Here is a 9,486-nt window from a genome sequence, read left to right on the forward strand (position 1 = left end):
TATTAGGGATTCAAGTTTGGCTTTGGTGTTGCTGTTTCAATGAGGAAGTGTTAAACAAATTGGAGACAGTCGTTTTGTTTGCCAAACCTTGCTGTGTTGAAAGCCATGGAAATCTTGTCTTGGGTTTCAGTGGAAGTAGGGCTGGGAATGTCTGGATAATTGGGGTGCTAGGCAACAAAATTTAGTTCATTCTACAAGTTTCCTTTTCCACCATTTCTGCTGGAGTCCATTGTTGCACTTGCTGCAGTTGCTGGAAATTCCTGCTTTGGCTTTGGTTGGTGATAGTCCAGAGAGGTCTGACTGGAAAAGGTCCATTAAAGAAATGGTGGGTGTGTGTCACAGATGCCAGATAGAAAGGAAGGCAGGTATTCCTTATACCTCATAGTCCATGGCTTCCACATAATATGGCTGAAATCCTGGCTTTACATCATATTTGTTTAATATGGGAGGAATACCATGTTATATGTGCTCTACTCCTGAAAAAACTCAGTAATCATTCTTTCTTGAAAAACTGTTTTTGTCATGAAGAGTGTGGATACTTGAAGTCTTGTAAGTGTCAGAGAAACTTTTGTCATACCCATTCACATAGGTACTCTAAAATTCTGTGAAAATCTTACATGGATGCAGAAGGGAATTTTTCACTATGTAGAGAACTTGTGTTTGAAGACATATATGTTCTTAAGTTCTAAGCATGTTTAAAATCTGATTGTACAGAGGACACATACAACTACAAGCATGGAAAAGGAGTGCCACCTTACTGCAGTTAAAAACCCCAATAGACCAGCAAACAGCAATAGGGACAATACACTGTACCTACTCTAATGATTTATATGCTAATCTAGATTGCTGAAGCCAGAGGAGAGATTTTCATCATCTCCAGGAGAAGCTGAATGAGGCTCCTAACTAGCACCAGTATTCATGTGTGGTACCACACTTAAAATTGAGTTCTTTGTAACTGGTATAGTGAAAGTAAGGGGGCTGTTACTGTATGTGGCCTGGGTTGGACTTGTTGAAAGATGTTGAAGATGGTCTCTCAATTCTTATTCAATTTTTGTGTTTCCTTTTCACAGTTCTTATCAAATTAACCTGTCAGAAATGCCCTTGTGGTAGCAACCCTTTGCTGCAGTAGGTGATGACAAATTGCAGGAAACATCTGTTGCCGTGTTTTGGCTGAGTGGAATTTCCTGAAGGTTAATAAAGTATAGTTTTTCCTTCATGTTCTCAATAGGCTGTCGGGCACTGACAGATTTCTGTGGCATTCTCCACAAGAGCAGAGTGGGAGGAAAAACTCTTTCAGCATGGGGCAAACCCATGCCCAAAATTGCTTTCTGGGAATGTGATAAAGGCCCTTTCATCCCTGTGAGAGCCAGAGGTTTTTTGATGTCATGTGCTGGAGGAGAAGCAGTAGGATGCAGAGCCGATCTCCACAGCGGAGATGTGCTGAATGAACAGTTGGGAAGTTTGGAGTTGGCTGGAAGGCATGCTGGCATCTGACCAATGCACACTGTGGTTTTTGTAAAAAGAGCAGTGCACGTATTTAACCTTGTAGGTGTGCAGCGTGTGGAGTAAGCACAAAACGCTCAATCAGAAACTTCTCTGCCTGTGCTTACTAGATAATTTTCAGGTCATTGCAACTCAGTCAAGGCAAGCTGATTTCTGCTGCATTCCTCAACGATTTGTGCCAAATCATATATTTCGACCCTTACCAATTTCAACTGCAAGTCTATTTTAACCTTGCTTGGTTTTTTTTTTTTTCCTAATGCACTCAGCACTGCACACTAATGCCCCTGGGTCCTTACATTCCATGGTCGCTTCAGGCAAATAAAAGCTAAACAAAATCTGCCCCAAATGTGTGCTTTTTGAAATTCTGTCAGCAAATCCTCATCCAACGGGAACTGCGAGTCCAAGTAGTGCAGTGCTGGCTGGCTGCCATCTAGGTGAGATGGGAATGCGAATGGGGCATTAGACTCACTGGCCTGCAATGTGACCAGCAGGTGGACTCCCCCATGACCTTGGGGTGAGCATTGCCACCTCTTGCCCTTTATACAGAAAAGCAGTGTGTGCCAGTGAGGGAGAGCCAGCTCCGGCCTCTCCGTAGAGCAGCAGACAGAGCCCAGTAGCAAAGCAGTCCTGTTTGGAGTGTGAGAAATGCCTCTGGCTGGCACAAGAGCCCTGTTTGTCACCTTCTGTTATTGCCCCTACCAGCCCTTGTCTGCTGGCCTTTCCAGTGCTGCCTGAAGGTGTCTGCATCGAGAAGTTACCCTGAGCACAAACCACAGGCAATGCTGGTGGCTCTCTGTAGGTCTTAATCTGAGGATGTGCATGCTCCTTTCACTCACCCCACTGATCTATTGATTTCTTAGCTCCTAAGTCCGTTTCTTTCTTCAGACAGGTAGAATATATATATGTTGCCATGCCTCCTTTGTATTTTTTGGGGAAAAAAAAGTTATCTAAATAGTGACTCAGCTTCTGGGGTGCTTTTATTATATAGCAGAATTTAAGCTGGTCCTGTGTTTTCAATACGGTTTTATTGTGAACGTCTGGGATTTGCTAGCCAGCTCTAATAACTCTTGTTCTGTTTCCTTAATCAATGCTAGGAGCTCAAAAAAGGTGAGAACTGTCATCCCAATTGATTCTTTCAACAAAAAGCAGAACTCAAGTATCTAAGAACAATGAAAAAACAGTGCTGAGGAAGCCTGGGTGGGATTTTGAGATGCTGCCTTGCAAAACTAATTCAAGGCAATAAGAGATCACTCTACAGAAAATGTAGAGAAGCTGAGATGAAACAAATGGATGATGGAATATAAAAGAGTAAGTAAGATAAACCAGTGAATGTGCCTTCTTGTAGTTTAATATGGGCCAAATGAATTACAAAACCAGTGGGAAGGACTGGTAGAGCTGGACACTTGTCTTCAGATCACTTTGTCATCAGGTGACCAAGAAAGTTAAGTGGGTCAAAAGAGGCAGGGGATTAAGTTTAGGAATGAGAGAAAAGGAAACAGGAAGACGTGGTGGGCACTGTAAAAAGTTAGTGTGAGTGAATGCTGCGTGGGTAAGAATGATGACCAGCTGAGTGGTTTATAGTAAGCCTTTGATATGGAAGCACTGCAGTACTGTAGTATTGCTTGAAGACAAGTGAATTCATGTTAAATCAAAACTGCTTTTGATTTTCTTTTAAACTTTTTCAACGTGGAGCTCAATATGCCCTAGTCCCCCCAGAGGGTGAGACTAACTTTTTTTCTTAGAAAAAGGCAATAGCTGGAAAAATGGAAAGCTGGACTTAAACCTTTCTTTGTGCCTGAAGCAGAAGCAGCAACTTAAATTCAAGCTGTTCAAATGGCATATCTTTGGACGACTGCTAGTGACTCTCTGGAAATGGATTGTGCTATAGCTCATGCGCCCAAGTGCCCTGTAGCTGCTGTGACATATATGTGGCAATAACTTACAGTTCTGTTTTTCAAATAAAATATGGATCTGTATATTCACAAGCTTCCACACCCATTAGATTGCCTTAGGCTGAGCAGTCTTGTTGAAATCACTGGAAATTTCACTATCAGTTGGAGCAAGGATGGGATTTCACTCAGTATCTGAGCATGCCGAGATCTTAGCTAGCTCCATCAGAATGCTGTGCTCAGGATGAAGCCTGGGTCTTCGTGAGGGATGCAGAATGTGCGTGTGCTGCAGAACTGTATTTTTGTTTTTCTTTTTATTAAAAGAGGACTAGTACTTTATGCAAATACTGAATTTTTTGTGCCTGGTAATCCTGCTGGACCAGCTGCATGAGAAATTGGCTCTTGGGATTTACAGTGTGCATTAAATTCTGTAGTAAAAGAAAGGATAAGGAAGAGATACCCAAGTAGATGATGAACTGTAAGTCTCGCTCTTGAACAAGTAGCAGAGCAGGTTCCTTCCTATTTCTTCAAGAAAAGGCTTTTCAGCCTCACTGAGAGATACACGATCAGGTATGTTTAATGTTAAGGAAGAACATGGAGTATTCCATTTAGTCATATAAATGTATGTTTTCATACAGAGGATAAATGACCTTGAAATAGGATCTGCTACTGTTGCTTAGCAGAAAATATAAGGAAAGAACTTGTTTTAGACACAGGCCAATTTAGGTTTCTTTGTCTCTAGCAGAGTTTGTTGCTATTAGATACTCCTAGACAGAGATTTTGGAAAATCAGGTCTCTTAAGTACCAATATGTAGGTGTTCATACTGTTAAGTAGAAAATAAAAAAGCTGAACACTTCAAATAATAATGTTTTATAACAGTAAGCAGTTTGTTACTTAAAATGTTTCTGAAGTTTTCCCCCAGGCCCATCTCTACGTGAGACAAATGAACCTCCTTAACAGGGTGCACAGTAAAAAGGATCAACAAAGAGGTATCAAAAGCATTCTGCACACTTAGGTTTAGGACTCTCCAGTCTAAATGATCACCTGAGTTCTGCATATTTGCACTATCCGAAACTCTGAGGTCTCTGAGGTGAGTAGGTGGGGCTGTGAATGTTGTCAGCAAGTCATCAAGATGGGATGGGGAGGCACCAAGTTGAAAGCGACAGCTTGACCCGCCTGTGCTGTTCAGGAGCAGGATAGGGAAACTCCATTTCTAAGAATGGCATGGCTTCTCATCTCTTATGCTTGGGTCCATGCATGATGCCAGGCTGCATGCTGTCCAGTGCTCATTGGCAGGGAAATTGTGCTGGTAAAGTACCCAGTAGCTGGTTTCTGTAGACAACTGGGTACATGTTCAACTTCTGGTTTGATTAAAGGTGGTTCCTGGCAAGATAGACGTGGTCAAACAATGCTCATTTTCTGCTTATTAGCAATATTCTACCGGAGAGAGGTATATTTAACCAGTTTTTCATGTCCATTTCCTATAGAAGGGAGCTTGGATGGGAAGGTTTGTTATTCAAAAGCCAGACCTATTTGTCTTACCACACAGCATACCTGGGTGAATCACACCACCGCAGAGGGAGGGTGGAATTGTTTCCACCCATCACAAGAGTCAATACAGGTAATTTATGATGAAGAGCCTTGACAAGATGCTGTTTTAATCCGCAGATTGGCATTTATCCCAAGTGAAGATGTAGTTTACTTACGCGCCTTGTTGTCAAATACTTTCATGGTTTGAATGTTGGCCATCCTGATCTTATCCATGTCTACAAACCCTTTATTAAAAATATTCCCAAGACTCACCTTCTTGACACCATATTAACCTGCACATTGCCTCTCCCTCTCACCCTTTCTCAGCACAAATTTGCAGCAAAGTGTGAAGGACACTACACCACAATCACTATATGCTAGCTCTTGCTCCCCATTAATTTTTCACATAGTCCCCTTTTGGCTCCTGCAGGTGCTTGCGTGGAGTCAGAGGAGTCTGAATGAGCCCATGCAGTGCAGTGCTGCGCTGGTAGATCTGGGGAGGGAGCACACCTTTTTCAAACATCCTTTAGAAGCAGACGTTCCTTGCTCACTCCTGGGGCTGAACTTGCACTTGTGCACGAGTGTTTCTTGCAGCGGTTAGGAGAGTATGTGAAGAATGTGAAAACATGCTGTGTGCTTGGAGCTCCTTTCTAGCGGGGACCTTCAGTATACCATAGTCTTGCACTATTTTGGGCATGGTTGCTCTTTTTTGTGTTAAACATATTCCAGTGAGCTGTATCATGTACCAAGTAAAACACAATCTTTTTGTCAGCCAGAAAGGACGGTGCTCAGGATATATTCCTGAGACAGTCTTTTATTTGTTTTTGGATGGAGACTTCACTTCCCAGCTGGAGTTTAAGGATAAATAAATATTTAACTTCTGAGCTTTCTTGCTCAGTTTATCTTTGTGTAATATTTCACTTAATATTCAGACTGTGTTATGATCAATTTATGCATTTCTGTAGTGTGGCTTTTCAGGCTTTACATGTTGTAGCTTCTCTGCTGAAGTAGATTTTAAAAGTAAAGAATGCAACCTTTTCTCTCCTTTGTGTGGTGCCTTCAGCCCTCGGAGACATACAGGGGGAACGGTCATTGGGAAAATATTTTATAGGAGGAAAAGTTAACAAAAGGGCACGTCTGCTTTGTTTGTATTACGCTGCCATAAACGAGCAGCAGAACATCCTTATGCTTGTGGTTTCATTTGAACGGCTCAAATCTGAAAAGCTTTCTGTTGATTGTTCATATGAGGGAAGCTGTAAACTTGGGATTAGGTACAGCCTAGGAGTGGAAGGGGTGGGGAAATGCAGCATGAAGCAAATGAACCAGCTTTAGCACAGTTGAATCTGCTGCTGGTTTATGTTTGGTTTTTCCAGATCTGTGTTTTTACCTCGGTACCTTATCACGTGAAGAAATAGCACTGTCATTAGCCTGACGTAAGCAAGCTGAAAGAGCTGTGGCCAGGGTGTCTGTTTTTTACTTAGGAGGGTGCCACTCCCCAAGATCCCACTATCTCCTTCCTTCTGGGGATTCACACTGGGCTCTGGAGGGGTCCTGTGTTCTGAGTGGGAGCCAGGCAGGGACTCTGGTAAACAAAGACAAAAACAGAAAGTGGAAGGAATAGTAGTAGGAACAGCTGGAAAATTTTTTATATGTTTGAAAGTAAAAACACAAAAACCTTGAAAGTCAACAGTACAATTACATTTTAAGAAAACATGTGTTTGCAATTTTAGGTTGGTTTTCTAGTTCTGTTTCTCCTTTTTCCTCAAAATATCCTCTCTAATATTCAAGTGTGCACTTATGTATATATGCATCATGTCTCTTTTCTGCTATGCCACAGAAGTTTTACTTTTTTTTTTTTTTTTTTCTCTCTGTGCTTTTATACTCTGGGACTGCACTGGGACATTGCTGCTGCTGCAGTCCCCCTGGACTCCTTGCTCATCCTCCATCACCGAGGGACCTTCTTCCTATGCCCCAGCAATTGCCATTAGCATTTATAATCCATTTCCCAAGTGTATTAAACACTTACAAATGTAAAATGAAAAGTATTTCATTTCCCACTGTGGAGAGAGTTAAAGAAACATAAGGGATTATGCCTGTTCTGTGGATTCAGTAGCTCATGTTTTTTAACGGCACTATATGCTAGACATCTTGAAGTGCTTATTTACAATAAATTTCTTTGTTTTTTCTTCCCTCGATAGTTTAAGCAAGTGTGAGCAGATGCAGTTACAACATGGTAGAGGCTTGACAGTCTGTTTGTTACATAAATTATGCACTTGGGATGGTTCTCAAAGAGAAGAGACCAGATTCATATACACAGCGATATGCTCAAAGTGAAAATAATGCAGCTAAGTGATGTCTCAGTCAGATGCTTAATTTCCTTCATCCATGATAGCTAATAGATGGTACTTCAACATCAGTGTTATTGTATCAGCACTGGGGAGGCTATGGCTAACATGTTGAGTCCAGCCTGGACTTTCCAGTGCAAGAGGGACATGGGTGTCCTGGAGAGAGCCCAGTAAAGGGCCATGGATATTGGCAAAGGGATTGGAGCTTTTATCACACATAGGGAGGCTGAGAAAGCTGGAAGGGCTTAGCCTCAAGAAGGGAAAGCTTGTGATGAGGGCACATCTTGTTGGTATGCATAAACATCTATTGTGGGGGTAGAAAGAAGATGGAGGCAGACTCTTTTCAGTGCTGCCCAGTGAAAGGACAAGGGACAGTGACAGCAATAGGAATATATCAATTACAGGAGCTGTTTCCTGAGCTCCTCTCCATAAGAAAGTCCAATATTGCCATTATAGATTTTATTTTCATACAGCTGCTGCTTCCATGTTTTCTTTATATGTCTTTCTAAGTAATCTGATTGAGACTAGGTCCCTTTCTTTTCTGAGGTCCCTTTCTTCTTTTTTCAGCAGGAAAAAGCCGATTTCAAAGATAACTGTGGTCCCTGGATGTATAGTCAGGTGAGTGTCAAGTAGGAGCAGAGAGGTGTGGTGCATGGCATTAATGAGATACATATTCAAATACCACTTAGCTGGTGGTTTTGCACTTTCATGATGACAGGATTGACAAAAGGATATCTACACATGATAGAGAAAGGTGGACACAGATACACCTACTAGGAACCCTCTTTCCAATGTGAGCAAGGCAAAGTTAAGTTTCTCTGAGAGGGCTGAAAAATGTGGTTTCTGTCCTTCAGAAATCCAGATGTGGGGAAGGATGTGATAATGAAGGATTAATTTGCATAGTAGATAAAATCAGTGATAGCTTTTTGTGGTTGGCAGATGGAAGCATTCGTGAAAAAAAAAAAAAGCAGAATGTGAATTCACTATTGCATGAGTTGTGTTTTTTTCGTGCATCACTTGATTGATGTCTTCATCCAGAACTACGGACATGATGCAAAAATCACTTGGCAGAGGCTGGCTCTGTCTACAGGAGCACAAAGTGAACAAGTTGAACAAATCAGAGGAATGCAACTGCTGCAGAGAGCTGATGGCCATGCTGTCTGTGCCCTAGGGCTTAATTCCCATCACTTTGGCTGTGCTATGGCCTTCATGCCCATTGGCAGCTGGATGTGCTCCTGGATGACAAGTTTCCATTTCCTTTCAGGAGAAAGGAATCTATTTTGCATTTGTGAGACTCTCCACAAAGTGATCCAAGTGCAGTTAAGTGGGACTATGGGCTGATTCACAGTACAGTTCTAAGAAGTGAACGCAGGCCCTGTCCTTCTGTCACATTTCCATTTCACGGGATGTCTCCATCCTTCTGTAGTCCAGTAAAAGCTGAAGCACCAGGAAACAGGGGTTGTCTTTACATGAAATAAAGAACATTCAATACTTTACCAAATATTATGTATGTAAAGGAATGTGTGTAGTCTTAACCTCCGTCCCCCTAAAATAACCCAGGTAACCCATTAAACACCGGAGGGTAAAAATCACATCAATAGAGCGTGTACAGAACAGTGGAACTTTGAGATTTAGGTTGATGATTTACCAATCAAGTGGGCTCATGAGGCATACAACCAAACCAGGACAGCTCTCAGCGGTTGCTGAAATGACCCGACATTCTAGTCAACAAGCGTCCAACCCACGGTCCCCTCACAAGCAATGTTTAGAGTTGGGTAATGTGATTCTTGTGGTTGCCAGGAGCTCACTGTCCCTTCTGAATGCTTTCTTCATGAAACACGCATCTTTTTAGCGGAATTGCACTGGATGAAGTATCGTTTGCAGAGGTGTAAGGAAACATTTCTCTCGCAAGCTGTCACCTTTTGTAAGGTACGAGGGATTTGTCAAGTATCAAGGGGTGCACCCTGTAGCGTGTACACTTTCTCTCTTCTTTGCTTATGCATCCTCTGCAGCGTGTGCACGGCAGCACTTCCACCAGCCTTTCCAGGCTTCTGCACGGCTTGAGGCAGCGCAGCGCCGCTCTCAGCGCTGGGCAGAGCTGCAGGCGCGGAGCTGGGCAGGCCGTAAGGGCAGACAGTGCTGGCCCGCAGACCCCGGCCAGGAGGGTGGTTGGGAGGGAGGGAGTGAGGGATGAAGGCGGTCCCGTCCCTAGCGCCCG

The 9,486-nt window shown here is 42.7% G+C and overlaps 1 long non-coding RNA gene across 2 annotated transcripts in view; it reads left to right on the plus strand.

Annotated features, from left to right (window-relative positions):
* The window catches only part of LOC104910647, a 25,377-nt gene that overhangs the window by 12,354 nt on the left and 3,537 nt on the right, over nt 1–9,486 (plus strand). For both annotated transcript variants that reach the window (XR_793287.3, XR_002114199.1), the window contains exon 4: nt 9,433–9,436. This is a non-coding gene — a long non-coding RNA (uncharacterized LOC104910647). The remainder of the gene's footprint in view (nt 1–9,432; nt 9,437–9,486) is intronic.

This window comes from Meleagris gallopavo, chromosome 4, assembly GCF_000146605.3.
Source record: "Meleagris gallopavo isolate NT-WF06-2002-E0010 breed Aviagen turkey brand Nicholas breeding stock chromosome 4, Turkey_5.1, whole genome shotgun sequence".
NCBI lineage: Eukaryota > Metazoa > Chordata > Aves > Galliformes > Phasianidae > Meleagris > Meleagris gallopavo.